This window comes from Parus major, chromosome 1A (assembly GCF_001522545.3).
Source record: "Parus major isolate Abel chromosome 1A, Parus_major1.1, whole genome shotgun sequence".
Lineage (NCBI taxonomy): Eukaryota > Metazoa > Chordata > Aves > Passeriformes > Paridae > Parus > Parus major.
Genome location: NC_031773.1, coordinates 30,521,918 through 30,537,567, shown reverse-complemented (window position 1 = coordinate 30,537,567; position 15,650 = coordinate 30,521,918).

Here is a 15,650-nt window from a genome sequence, read left to right as displayed (position 1 = left end):
TTCCAAGGATGGAGCATCCACAACTTCTCTGGGAAATCTATGCCAGTCCCTCACCACTTTCATGGTAAAGAATTTCCTCCTTACCTCCTCTTCCAGTTTAAAGCCATCCCACAGTGCACTCTCAGCACATGCCCTTGTAACAAGTCCCTCTCCAGCTCTCTTGTAGGTTCCCTCTAGGTGCTTGAAGGCTCTGAAATCTTCCCAAAGCCTTCTCTTTGCAGACTGGGAAACCCCAGTGCTCTCAGCCTATCTTATAGCAGAGATGCTCCTGCCCTCTGATCATCTTCACAGCCCTTCTCTGGACTCGCTCCAACAGGTCCAAGTCTTCCTTATGTTGGAGCCTCAGAACTGGACACAGTTCTCCAGGTGCAGTTGCACCTGAGTCTGTTGGTTATGATTCTTTTGAATCCAGCTCAGGACATAGTTGGCTTTTTGGGCTGAAACCACACTTTGTTGGGTCCTGTTGAGCTTCTTGTCACCCAACACCCCCATGTCCTTCTCCTCAGGGCTGTTCTTGATCCATTCCCTGCCCAGCCTGTATTTGTGCTTGGGATTGCCCTGATCCATTTGTAGAACCTCACATTTGGCCTTGAACTTAATGAGGTTCACACTTGCCTGCCTCTCAAGTCTGTCAAGGTCCCTGTTGATGGCATGTGTGCTGACTGCACCTACAACTTGCTGTTCTTGGCAAACTTGCTGAGTTGTTTCTTATGTTTTGTGTTAACATAAAGTCACATTACCAAGGCACATTTGAAAAATATAAAAAAGAAATTCTTCAAAATAACCTCAAATCAAAAAAGAGAACTTTTTCTACCAAACAGTAATAATAGTAATATTAATAATATTAATTATTAATAATAATTATGAGCAATAATAAATAATATTAAAATTAGGTTCTACAGGTCTTGACCTTATGTGCTATATCATAGAAATAATCTATAGATATTAATGTATAAATTTAAGTAATTGATCACAGAATGTAAATGGTGGAAAGTATGCAGTGCATACATCAAGGGTCTGGATATCATCACTATCAAGGATTCTTATGATACAGAATGATAAAAAAAAGAAATATATTAATGAGAAATTTTCTGTATTTATTTAATATTCTTTGTTCAGTTACTAAATAATCAACAGACAAACAAATAGGTCTGTAAGCCACACTACAGTTAAAAATTTTTTTTTTGATATATTTTTCCTCGATTGAAAAAGTGAAAATTAACTCTTGACTAAGAAAGAATATTATTTTTGAGCAGTTGTTTCAAAAATTTTTTGAGAACTATACTTGACCGTGTAATAAGAAAGGACATTTTGAACAATAAAATTAATTTTTCTTTTACATGGAACGAAAGAAAGCATATAAAGGTGACATCTGCAGAATCAGTTTTGTCAAGGGGCAGCAGAATAATGTTTTCATGTGTGAATGATATCCCTCTCAATGGGACTGATACCCTTTCTGACTTTTATGTTTGCACTCTAGCCACTGTTATGTGGTGCAGACTCAGTTTAACAACTAACATGAATACAGTTGCCAGTATTGGCAGAGGACAAAACCACAGAAGCTGTGTAAATTGGTGATAACTGGATTATTGGTTGTGTAATACACTGTGCCGTCATGGGGATTTACAGGTAACTAGAGCAAAATTGTTCATGTGTAATTTATTTAGTGGTCACTCCTTGAGTATCATACTTTGTTAGAAGAGGAGTGATGGGATACTATCGTTCTGTGGGCTGGTACAGATTTTTAAGCTAGTCCAATGTAGTGTAGGACCACAGCTGAACAACCTTAGGTTGGGTTGCTTCCCTTTTCTTCCTTTGCTGGAGGAGTCACTTTCTGGAAATTATCTCAGTGGAGTTTCAAGCCACAGCTGTGGCTTGTGGGTAATTTACTTTACTCTGGGTGATTTTGTATGCAGATATAATATTTATATTAGTAATACTGGTGGTTACTTGAATGACAGAAGAGATGACAATAGAGAGGGCAGTGTACATTAGTATCTCCTGTTAAAAGCTAACAAAACATACTGTTGTGTGAGGAATAGGAGACATAATGCAGAGAGGAGGAAAGGTAGAACATGAGAGGGTCTGTATCAAAGAAGATGATTTGTTTTGTTTTTATGTTTAATATATAATGTTTAGTGTGTTTAATTTATAGTCTAGTTTAATATCTTAACTACCAGTTTGGTAGTTTTACACTTCAATCCATGAGTAGGTTCTGGTATAAGGGACAATTGAAACAGAACCAAGATCTTTTTGTGTAAAAACCTCATAAAATATTAACCCAGAAAAAAGATCTATTAGCAAGGTTTTCTAGAAAATTTCAGCTACCAGTTTCCATGTAGGAATCATATGACGTGCAAATGAGTATTTTATGATGGTTTGATCCTTAACTGAACCAAACTGAAAGTTTGATTTTGATATTTTCAGAGCCATGGAATAGATGAGAGAGTGGTATCTACATCCAAGACATAATTTATTGCAAGAGTATGTATGTAGGGGTTGTAAATAGTGGTCTGCTCTTTGGTGTCTATGCCTTCCTTTAACCTCATTCAGTCAGTTAATAGAGAGTCAACCACTGGGCAATTAATATCCATAGTTGACATATATTTATTGTGGGTCTACTGAGCACACTCAGAACCATCTTTCTAAAAGAAGTTTGAGCTTCTGAAAGGTAATTGAAAGGCAAAGAAAAAAAGTATTTTTACACCTAGGAATGACCCCGAACGAAATTTCCAAATCCAAAACCCCTTAAACTGTACAGACTGATTATGTGCATTCTTTTCAAAGGACAGAAATATTGTCTTATCCTTGGAATGTCTCTTAGAGAAACATTTACCCTAAACAAATAATGTATCACATTTCTTTATGTTGTCACACTGTTTCAAAAAGCATCTTGTTTGGTAATTAATGATTCAACTTAATTCTATAATAATACCAATACTAATACTAATACCAATACCAATACCAATACTAATACTAATACTAATACTAATACTAATGTACTCTCTTATTTAGTAATTTTTTCTGCCTGTGTTCTCAGAGCTTATAGTAAGCATTTACTGTTATAAAAACTGACAGTTTAAATCTAGCACAAACCCAAGTGGTACTAACAAGCAAATTGTTTCCATTTGTGAAACCTATGGTAGTAATTGCTACTGACTCCAGAGACATTCCCTAGGCAAGAGCAGTAATGATAATTTGGTAGCTTTCTTTTAAGTAGACTTCGTTTACAACAGCTAGCAGATATTTCTGCCTTCAGGACTGAGGAGAGGTTTATGGACTACAGTAATAACTTCCCACTTTAAATTTTTCAAAAGTGGTTGCTTTAGCAGTGAGCAAAACCAACTGTGTTTTCCAAATGGTATTTCTTAGTTATCAACAACAATCTTTGTCAACCCTGATCCTTTATGAGGCTCCCAAAAATACACAAGACAAAACTCTTGTCAAAATTCCCAGAGATTATTAATTAAGTTTCATATTAGAAAAGCATGGAATCATTTATGTTTGAAAAGTCCTTGAAGATCATCAAGTCCAATTTTTAACCCAGCACTTTTAGCAGATTGTTTCTTGAAATTGGAAGAAGTATAGTAGGGATGCCAACCTCCTGCAGCCCTTTATGTAAAGCACATAAAATTTCTATGCACTTTCCTTGAAAGTCTAGTCTTAGACCCTTTACCAGTTTCACTGTCCTTCTCTGAACATGCCTTACCACTTCAATGTCCTTTATTTGTGAGTGTCCCAAAGATGAACACAAGGTTCAAGGTTGATACACCAGTATCACACCAGTGCCAAGTGCAGAGAGATAATCACTGCCCTGGTCCTTCTGGCCACACTACTGGTGATAGAAGCCAGGATGCCATTGGCCTGGGACTGCTCTATTTCCATTAGGAGGACCATGCTTGATCATGTCACAGCTGTTGATGACGACAACTTGTTACCTTATTTTGCACTGCACAGACTGGAACATCAGAGTCTTACTTGAGGAGCAAGACCAAGTTGTAAAATGCAATGTAGAGGAAAAGTCTCTGAGTTGAATAGTTTATAAAGCAGTACTAAGACCAGTAGACAGCTAACTGATGCTTTTACCCTCTTTTGCTTTGATTTAAGAACTCATGAGTTGTTAAGAGATTTGGACTTCTTTATGATCCTAGTTTAGGTTGGTGATAAAAAAATATTGGATTGGCGAGGGATCTTAGCATAGTGTCTAAATCTGTACCTAAGGTTCTGTAAATAAAGAAAATGTGAATTTGAAATCTGGCTTTTAATTTACACTTAAAGCTTTTCAAAGTAGACAAAAAACTTGAATATTACAAGTATACAGGATTTGGAGTCAATGACCCTTGTGGATTCCTTTCCAACTCGGGTTATTGCAGGATTCTATGATGGTAATATGCTCTTGTACTTTTTGGAAATCTGATCCTAGGTCATCTTTCCCATCCACAGGAGTCTTCATTGAGAAGGTGGATTGTTTGTTTCCCATCCCTGCTCCAATCTTCACTTACTACTGAAAACCACATACAAGTGTCAAACCTTCTTCATGAGGGCTAACCTTTGAGCTCTGTTTTCATGTAGCTCTATTATATAAATAAACCCCATGGATTCTCAGTTCAGTAAATATACTGAAAAAATATTTTAGGCATCCCAGTGTTTTCTGCTGGAGAAACTGATTATTTCTTGAAATTGCAGTGAGTATAGCAGGGATGCCTACCTCCTGCAGTCTATTATGTAAAGAAAATACTGGAAAAATAATCCTTTCAAGGAAAGTAGGCAAAAATTGGCATTTCGTATCTTTATACCTCAGTATTTTTTGCATTGTTTTGCCTTTGTCAGATTCTTTTTTGTTAAGTACATCAAGTGCATAGAGACTGAAATTGCAGCTGAAGAAATTATTAATTCCAAGAAAATTATCAATCCATTTATCAGCAAGGTTTGTTCCTCATATTCATTTGGACTTAGAGGTAATTGAAGACAACATTTAAGTTTTTTAATAATATAATGCCTAGCATTTTCAGAACAAATTAGAAGGACTGAGACACTAATTATTAAAAATTCTAGTTCTAGAAAGAACCTTTTATAAAACCATCTCAGTCTTCAATTTTTTTTACTGCAGTAAAAGGGATGTAATGGGGAATATTTGAAACAGATCTCAGTGACTCCAGTTACCTCATGGTAACTGGTGTAATATGTATGGAAGAATATGACTCAATTTTCTACCTTCATCCTTTTATTTCAGTACCTCAGAGAATTTCCTAATTGCTCATCCTGTTCAAGGGAAATTCTGAAATGAACTGTTTGTGTTGCAGTCAAAATTATTTCTTCAAAGTTAGCACAATGGGATCAGCAACACCCCCTTTTCAGAAGAGCTAGATATAATAATATAAAAGTTACTTATATATAATATGGTTATATATTTAACAGCTGAAAGGAGAATTCTGGCTGACTTGGAACAGAATTCTGGAAGTAAAATAGTTCTACTTTGTGAATTATCTATAGGAATAAATAAGTGTTGTCTGACAGCCAAATGTGAGGATACTGAACATATGTATGCTGAATATCTTAGCTATATTATATATTTACTATATATTTTTATATATGAAATATATTTATTTTATTGCGATCTCCTTGATACTAAATTATTAAAAAGCCTTTTGCTTTATATTAAGTAATTGAAGCATGATAGAATTTCACACTGATATTGTAGGTATGTCACGTTAATATTCATGGCTGTGAACATTAGCTGTGTCTCTTTCAACTCTTGACATAGAGAATGGGGGCTCCTTCAGGACTGCTTTAGAGCTGTGGGTTTATTTAAACTCTGTGAGGACTCATTTTAATGGCAGCAATTCACCTTACTCGTCATTCCTCTGTGCAGTCCCTTCCTCATTACTGTCAGTGAATTCTGCTGTCTTCCTAAGCTTTATTTTCCTTAGTCTGGAAAATGACTTATTTATGCCTTCTTCTTCACCAGTGGATTATTATGTCTTCCTCTATACAGGTGTTACAGCATGAACCTCTAACACACCTAGTCCCTGTGCATTACCATGCTGCAGTTTCACTGTGCTCTGGCTCAGGATGCACCCCTATGGCATTCAATGTAACTTCAACTGTTACATGTGTCAGAATTATCCTTGTTCCCTGAGCACTATTCTGGATTTCCTTTTATTCATCTCCAGTGTATTTAATTTGACATTTTTGTTCAGGAAGACTACCATATGTTATCTGTGATATTTTTTCCCAGTGTGTGGTGTATGAGAAGTTATTTAGTACAGGCCTCTGCAAAAGAAAAAAAAAAAAGTGCTAAACTGTCAGCTCAAAATCTTCTGTTCCTGTTGTTCATTTGGACTTGCATACTGTGGGTGGCACTTGGGGGCTGGTTTGTTGCTGTCTATAAAAAGACATGCCTTTTACAAATGAGAACATTGCTACATGACAATACCTTGAAAGATTCAGATGAAGATTGAGTACTTGTATTTTTACCATGAAATATCTACATGATACCAGCGGCAGTCAAGCTACCTTGCTGGGCTGACCTTATTCAGTTTAGCTCTGAGTGGAATTGCAATTCCTTGTCCTCCCTAGGTTTCTGTGTTGGTAAAGGAATGTGTATGAATTAATTTGCAGTGAAAAATTCTTACACTTACCTTTTAAGTAGTGAGGACTCATCCTTGGTGTTGAGCTGTGAGAGACCAGGCTAATGACAGCATAATTCAACTTTCAGAATCTTCAGCCTCTGGCAGTCAAAAAATGAGGGAACACCCACAGCCTGGTTTGTCAGATACCCTGAAAGTGGCAATGCCACCTCTGGAGTACAGCTGCTTTTCCTCTCCCTACTTTTTCCCCAGAAATACTGGTTTATTGGTGAAAGTATTCAGGCAGTGCTAGCAAAGACTGAGTAAGAATTCTTCCAAGGAGGTTATGTTTTTTTTTTCTCTCCTGTATCTTGGGTGGGTCAGAAAGCCTCTGGAGAATACCAGTGGCCTTTTATTTCTAACTCAGCTTTGCATCTCTAGCTTTTGAAATCATTGTAGACAGTGAAACCACTGCCAAGTTTTATAACTTTAGGCAAAATTTTTTCAAGTTAATTTCTTTTTGCTTCCACTTGCAACACAGGGTCCTGAAATTTTTGACATTCATCTGCTCCACACTCAGAACCCAGAGCATTAAATTATATTATTTAAGGCTAATGCCCATAAACAAAAGGATTCATGGGGATCAGGGGAACTGTGGCAGGTAGAGGGACACCAAGAAGCTAAGAATTGATAATAGACTATCCTGACCTGGCACATTCTATGTGTGATGGTGATGTGAGTGATAAGCCCCTGGACATAATGGGGAACACAGCAAGACCAGTCAGCCCAAGGAACTGCCTCTTGTGAATGGCTCACAGAATACAGGGTACAGGGACTCTGATGGGATGCAGGGGAAAAAGTGTTCTGGGATTCTGTGATATTTATTATCAGATGCCTTAAACTTGGGAATTTTGGGATGATGTAAGACTTTTATAATGGGCTATTTAGTGACCAGAAAAAAAGGAAAGGAAAGGAAAGGGTGGGGCTTGACTGTACCAGGGAGGAATAAGTGTGGGTAAAGAAAGGAGAAAGGGTAAAGGCCAGTTGACTATAAATTGGGGTTGGTTGGTACATTTGTCTGGCTAAGCCTTTTTTTTTTTTTTTTTTTTTTTTTTTTTTTTTTTTTTCTCCTAATATATGTGGATATTTCAGAAATTCAACCTGGACTGGTTGGTGATAGACTAAGACATGTGATAACAGCAAATGAGGTGAGACCATGAGTCTCAGATGCTTGAGAGCCTGAGGTTATAGGCTCTAGGTCAGGAAGATCTAGGTCTTGGGAGACTGCTTCTGGGTCAGTTGATTGTCCAGGACCAACTCTGCAAGACTCCTAGTGCGTGTATATTCTACTAACAGGTTTTGATCTGATCAGCCAAAGAGAAGGGCCAGGGCTGAGCCTTTCACACTGTTTCTGTTTGTGTGGGCGTTCTCTGTGTTTAAGTGGATGGGATAAAATAGGCTTTATTTCTTCTGTGTAGGTCTGTGTATCCAGCTGTGTGTTTATAGTGTGCATGTTCATACAATCGCATGTGGACATGTCAGGTTTAGCCTTGACACTGCCTGGACCTGGGGATAGGGCACTGCCACTGCCCCACATCTTCATGGCTGGGTCAGGAGTACTTTCTGGGCCTTGCCAACCTCTGTGTTGGGCAGTCTCTAATTCAGAGACTCTTAAAAATTAGTGTGTGTCCAGCAAATGTGATCTGTTTGCAATTCACAGCCTCAGGAAACTAAAATCCCTCACAGTTCCCATTCAATGCAGTTCAAGCAAATGTACTCCATTCACATTTTAATTTTTAAGTCCATTTCTTTTTTTTTTTAATAGTCTCTACATCTAATTGAAACAAAGTATGATATATTTATGTTGGGCAAAATTCAGGTCATGAGGCCAAGCAGGAGTACACCTATGATCTTAAACAAAGATAGAAAGAAATAGAAACACAGGAAGTATGGTTTTTTTTAATGGTGTAAATCATTATTTTTATCAGCCCACTGCAGATATAAATCTGTTAAATGTCTAACATTTTTTTGTTGTCTTTTATTAAATGTAAATAAAGTTTGGACCATTCCTACTTAGCTTGTTCTTTTTCTGTCTGTGTTGAGCTCACAGGGTCTGGAGGTCAGGTTACCAGTGTGTTTTTAAGCTTCACACAATTACCCTCAACCCTGTAAAGCATTTCACAGCAGGAAAGTATTTATGACTTGTCACAATGAAAGCCGCTGTCTTCTGCAGCCCTACAGGAGTCCAAGCATAATGCAGTGGTTATGAAGAATATGAAGGTACAATGTAGGAATAACATATTTAAACATAACATTACTGTGTCTTTGAACATAACTTTTTGCAATACATATTTTCCACTCAGAAGTTAAGCTGCATGTGTCCTCGGTGGGTTGCTGAGGTAGAAATCCTATTTATCTACTACTTATTATTTTCTTAGCAAAATTATCATCTTACATCCCATTATTTGGAGGGATTATTAACCTTAACTGCTGACATCCAAGGGCACTTCACAAGGTATTACTCACTTATTCCTCATGTTATCCAACAATTTGTTCTAATTTTTTTTCAAGTACAAACTATCACAGTCTTATGTTAACCTCAAAGTAATTCTTCATGCAACAGAAATTGTTCAGGTTATATATATATATATATATATATATTGAAATGGATATATGTTCACACCATGTGAAAATAAGAAGCCATTAAATTGATCCAGCATGTCAGAACAGGATGTTTTGCTCAATAAAATAGCTCTTCCATAATGTGCCAAACAAATGTTGGTATGATAAATGTAGAATTTTAGAGCCACTCAATGTTTTTCTAAAAACATCTTTCCACCAACAATATGACTTTCATTCCTACAATAAGAAATGTGAAGGGGATTAAAAATAAAAATTATAAAATTAAAGATGAATATAGTAAAGTGTGTTCTCAATTGCTTTTCCTTCACTTTGACGCTATCTTTCTGACGTCTTTCTGTTTACAATCTTGCATAAGTGCAAGCAAATCACTTTTCAAGAGCTATTTCTAGGTTCTGTGTTTTGAGTATTTTATATGAAATACCTGTCATAAAGCTGTTATTTCTTTCTTTTGTTTTTTCTCTGAGAATCTAATGAACATCTATCCTTTGAAAATCTGTTATTTTAAAATTGTAAACCCCAAATTATGATATACTTTTAAAGTGTCAGCATGTGTGCATTTTTCACGCTAGTTTTGATATAATGGAAACACGTATTTCTTTATGTCTCTCTGTGGAATCCATCATGCCCATGATTGCTATCTATTTAGCATCAGAATGCGTCATATACTGACACTTTATCCAAGCTGTCATTGTTTTACAACTGATCAATATCTTACAATACTAGACTCTCTTTAATTTACAGGCAGATAGAATATCTGTTAGTGGTTTTGTCTTAGCAGACCAACAACTTTGGATCTATATCACCTGTCATTTGATTAATTACCTACCTAGGGCAGGTGATCATAGAAATTTTCCACCTTTTCCCCTTAGTGTTTGTATTCATTCTTCACAATTAGCCATAGTCACTCAGTGGTTGCATATGATGAAGACAGCAAAGCAAACCTGGGAATAAGGTTAAATAAACACTAAGTATACTGGGGAAAAAAATTAAATTTGGTTTATCCAGTATATAAATGAAGTATTACAAAGACATTTTTGAAATTAAAGTTTTATTATTTTCTTACCTTGGGAGAGGTACTATTTGTCCTTATTTGTGTTAATACTTAATGACATTGATCCTCTCTTTTTACCACTTTTATAATTTTATCCAATGATATCAAATTAATAATATTTTCTCATATTTTTCTTAAATAAGTCTTACCTAAATTAACAATGTAGGATTCAGTTATGGTTTGGGTTTTTTTTCTGGCATATATATTATATTTAAAACTGTTACACTCTCAGTGAAAAAACTCAGCATTTTTCCTGTGACTACAGTACTGATTAGGGAGCATTTTGCAGCTCACTCTGGGCTACCATAAGCAGCATCCTTCTGTGAGCCTTTGGGGCAGTGTGTGTTCACTGGTGATCAGGGAGGTTGCCAAGGGTGAGAAGGAAAACTGTGGATGAAGGCACATCAGGGCTGCTGTGGTGCAGGGCTGCAGAAAGCTGTGTCCCATCCTGTGCAGGGAGAGGCACCGTGGGCTCAGGCAGCCATGCTCTGTTTGTAGAGCTCACCACTTCTAGGATGCCACAGATCCTCATGGCATGAGTCATCTCACCTCATCTTGGTGTCTGCCCTCCAAGATCATGTGTATAGCTGTTCCTAAAGCTATAGATGATGTGCTGGTCCTGGATGACTGACCAGTATGTGCCTCACCAGAAATGCAGCTTGCTTCAGTGGAAACCTAGACAAATTTGAGCTAACAGTAAGAAGGAAAAGGGTGAATTATAAGAAGATTTTTTTATTAAAAAAAAAATCCTGGTTTACAGCACTGGTTTTCAAATATTTGAATCAACTTGCTGGTTTCTATAGCTCTGTAAAGGTCTGCTAGATATATATATAATACCCATGCTGACTGAAATGAATATTTAACCAGTCCATTTCTTAGTTGCCACACATGACCTGTCTGACTTTCACTTAAAAATTGAAATGTATTACTCCCATAAATAAGAAGACTCAGCATCCTAGACCCATATCCTGAGTACATATACGTGGGCACCTTTGGATTTATCCAGCTAGTAATTTCAGGAGGAACTCCTAAGGATTGATCCAAGATAATCATAGAGCCAGGAACTTTATTTTCATTCCGAGATGTCCCTGGAAAGTTCCTTACAAACTGTTCCTACTGTCCTGCCTTTCTCTGATTTCTCTCATGATTATGACATACTGTATGACATTCTAAAATTATGTCAATGGAGCACAGAATGTCTCAATATGAAGATGTAGATGACTGTAAGTAATTTGACCTTAAACAGTACAAAACACATCTATAATCTGCTTTATTATGAGAATGCTTTGCAAAAATATGGCAGCATTTTTTTCCCTTGAATTTACATTTTTCCCTTTAATAACTTCCTTTCCTTTCAAATTTTTCCTTTTATATTTTTAAATCAAATGGTATTGAAATCCTCCAAACTTCTTATGTGCACATTAAATCACCATGGAAAATGTTTATATTTCTGCGATATATTTGCCTTTGAAAAATATAGTGTTCCTAAAAGCACTGTAATAAACATTTTGAAAGCTTTTTTAAACTTTTCTATTCTTTTTTCCTGGATGAATTGTTTTGTGAACAGATAACATTGGTATGAAAACTAAAGCTCTTAAATCAAATTTTTGTAGCACAGATTTGTACACGCTCTTTAAAATTTTATTTCCTGCAATGGATACCAAAGCTTCAAATATTAATATGATTTTAATATTACATAGAGAAAGACAGAAGGTTAAGATGCTCTTATGCCTTAATATAGTTCTTACAGAGTAAGAACTGGTTATGGTTTATCAAGGCTTGATGTAGCTAGTGGCACATCAATGAAAAACAACAAATCTGAATGCAATAGCATGAAGAATGCTGAGTTACTCTTTCATTATTCACTCCAATCTCATAACTTCAGTGACATACAAGGCAGGAAATACATTGTCAAAATATATATAGTTCAGAATATAATGTCATTAAATATTTTATCCAATTGGCAACAGTGCTGCAAAAAGACTAAACTTTAAACTGAACCCTGTTCATAAAAAAAAGACATTGCACTGTGCTTTCCAGCTCTTTCTACAGAATAAAGTATTCTGTCAGCAATTTCTTTTTAGGTGAAGTGAATCAAGTGTCTCTCTTTTTTTCTCCTTGTGAATATACTGCAGGAAGTCCCTACCTCTAGGTAGAGTCTAGTCTCTACCCTAGGACATAAAAGGAAACTCCTTTTGTGATGGCTGACATGCAGATTTGACTAGTCAGCATTTTTTTCCTTAAAAGGTAAATTTAAAATGTTTTCTTAGCATGATAGACATTAAGAAAATTCTGACTTACAAAATGTCATATCTTTCCATGCAAGGGAGAAATTACTCATAGTTTAGGATTTCCTTATTTCCTCAGCTCATAGTGAATTAAAACTGCTCAGTTCTACACCAGTTTCTTATTATGTATCTTCTCTGTGTTTTGTTTTTTTTTAATCTTATTTTGCCAATGAGAATTGGAACATCTGAAGAATTGCATTATTATCTTTAAGTAACAGTCCAACATTTTCTTTGGATTGTCTCTTCTACCCCCTTTAATGTCACTTACACTTGTGTGAATTATGGCCATCAGCATATTTTAGAAGGATGTCCAAAAGTCCTTTAAAGTCTGCTTTGCATCCAGTTCAGACAGAGAACAAGAGAATAGTCCATTTTCATACAAGTAAATGACCAGATTCCTATAAATTTGTAGTCAAGACAGGTTGTGTGCAAAAGAGATTTTTAAGAAAGGATTTAAAGGGTAGTACTGAGATGACTCATGTAAGTTCAGGGAGACCTTTACTCAAGCGAGAAAAAGGATTTTGCCTGAAAACGTGTCCTCAGTGCTATGTAGAATGTCCAGCCCTGACTCCTCTGCCCAGTCAAGCTTCCATTAATATGAGTGTGAATTTATATAACTTGGTATAACGCAATAATGTGAACTCATATAGTCTTTTAACAGGTACTGAAAAGAGTTCCTAACTTGCTTAACAGCTCCTATAACTTAAAGTGCAGCCAGTTAGTGCTTGGCCAGAGAAATATATGTGTGATATACAGGACACATATAAGCTGCCAGCATGCCTCTTCTGGGGAGTCTTGCCTGACAGGCTTGTGCCTCCACAAGAAAGTTGTAGAGAGGACTCCTATTAACACTCCTCAAATGCCCACTGTCATCCTGTCCAGGAGCTTTCTGTTTGAGCTCCACTCTGTCCCAAGGATCCAAACACATTGCTTCAGTTGTTCATGTAATAAAATTGCAACATGGGTCTTCTCTTGTACTAGCTAGACACTATCTTTTTATCACTCCTAAAATGTAGGATCTCATGTCTGCTTACAAGGACATGTAGTGATAGGACAAGGGGAATTGATTTTAAGATGTAAGTAGATTGGATGTTACAAATAAATTCTTTATTGTGAGGTGGGTGAGACACTGGAACAGGTTTCCCAGAGAAGCTCTGGATGTCAATCCCTGGAATTGTTCGAAGCCAGGTTGGATGAAACTTTGAGTAGCCTGGTCAAATGGAGGGTGTCCCTGCCTGTGGCAGGGAGGTTGGAACTAGGTGATATTAACGTCCCTTCCAACCCTTACCTTTCTCGTGTTTATATGATCTCAAAGCCACAGTTTCTTTCATTATTCTCATTTTTTGAGTTTTTGCTTTCCAGCTGCTAGATATAATGCATATTTCAATGAGTTTGAATTAGTCTACATCATAGACTATGAGAAGGTTTTTAATAGGGGGGGAGTTGGGTTGCGTGCAATGGATCAATTTTTTTTTGAACTGAGGGTGACTCTGTTAGCAGCTTTCTTTGATGGCAGATATAATTTTTGTTAGGCAGTGATTGTCTAGCTGGTGTATTGTTCTACATGTATTATTCTGTTAATAAACCACATGTTGCTGTTGCTGGGCTCAGGAGCTGTTGATTAGTACTCAGCAAGCGAAAGACCTTTTTGAGGGCTTGGGGGTGAACTTTAGTTCAAAATTTTTGTAAGCTTTTTTTGCTTATACAACCTTTTTGCCAGGTCAAAAGTGTACAAGGGAGATTATGGGAAGCTGACATTTATATTGTTTATGGAAGGATGAAAGCTAGTTTTAAACAAATATCACTCCAGCCTCTGTGTGGGAATATATTGCCTATGCAGACACATTAGGTGCATGGGGCAAGAATTTCATTTCACTACATCAGAAGCAGTGAATTCCTACCTTGTCATTGCAATTTTTCATGTGTTTTCAAGTTTCTCTATTTCCAATATCTAAGTAAACTCATCTCTTCAACCTATTGCCACAAGCTGCCAAAGAAAGCAGCAAACCTCAGCTGAGATTCACACCTAATGAAAACATAAAAGGTAAGAGTTAATAGGCACAGCTGTTGAAATGGGTCCTTTGCACAGGGGCTTTGCATGTTTTAGAGCAAGCTGAGACAATGACATGAAATTGCTTTTATCTTTGTGGTCTATCTTGTCTTTAGTCACTGAGGAGTTCTCCAGGAAAAGATAGTCTGTGACAGAATACAACTTCAGTAGCCTTTTTGAACCTCCAATACCTCCTCAGTCTTCCCAGCTAGTGAACTGTAAAAAAATTCCTACATTTTCTGATCAGGCTTTAGACTGGGCTAAATTACTTATCATAGCAGTGCACACAGGACACCCAAATATCAATGTATTTGATATGATTAACAGTTTGAAAATGAGTATACTTGTCTATAAGCATACATTAATGATTTTAACAGATTAATTTACTTTGTGTTTCTGCCTATTCTGTATTTGGTTTCTGTAGCATCTCCTGAAATTTTGCTTGGTCACCCTGAGATGTACAAAATTAAAACTTAAGGCTCCTTACACACAGATATTCAAATGTCCTTCCTTAAAGTAACTTCTTCTGGGTATACCTATGCTTACATTACTGCACACAGGGTTACTTTTAACTAATTAAAAGTTGCGGTTTGCTTACCACAGGATGCCAAAGCTGTTGCAGGGATGGGCTACCTGTGTGCTAGCAAATAGCCTGTGTGGTATTGCCATAGCAATGCTCCTCATACCACTGGAGGTGGTATGACTTAGCAGAGCAGAGTTACATTTCACCATCAGCAACAGGGAGAGGGGATATCACCTCACATAGGTACCTATTAAATTGTTTTTTGATAACAAGCATAGCTTGGAAGGAGAATTACAAAGCAGGGGAAAAGCTTCTTAAACATCTCAAATGTTGCTCCTACCTTAGGATAAAGTAATGTGCATGTGGGCTTGAATATGGTAAGCCACTGAATGCATTTGCTGACATAATTATGTTGTGGTAAGATGAAAGGGCTCATCTAGCAGGAGAACAGTGAAGCCTTGTTTTCTTCCTTAATCATTCTAGAAAAGATGGGGCTTTCTGATGCCCTGTGTGTGCTACATTTTTA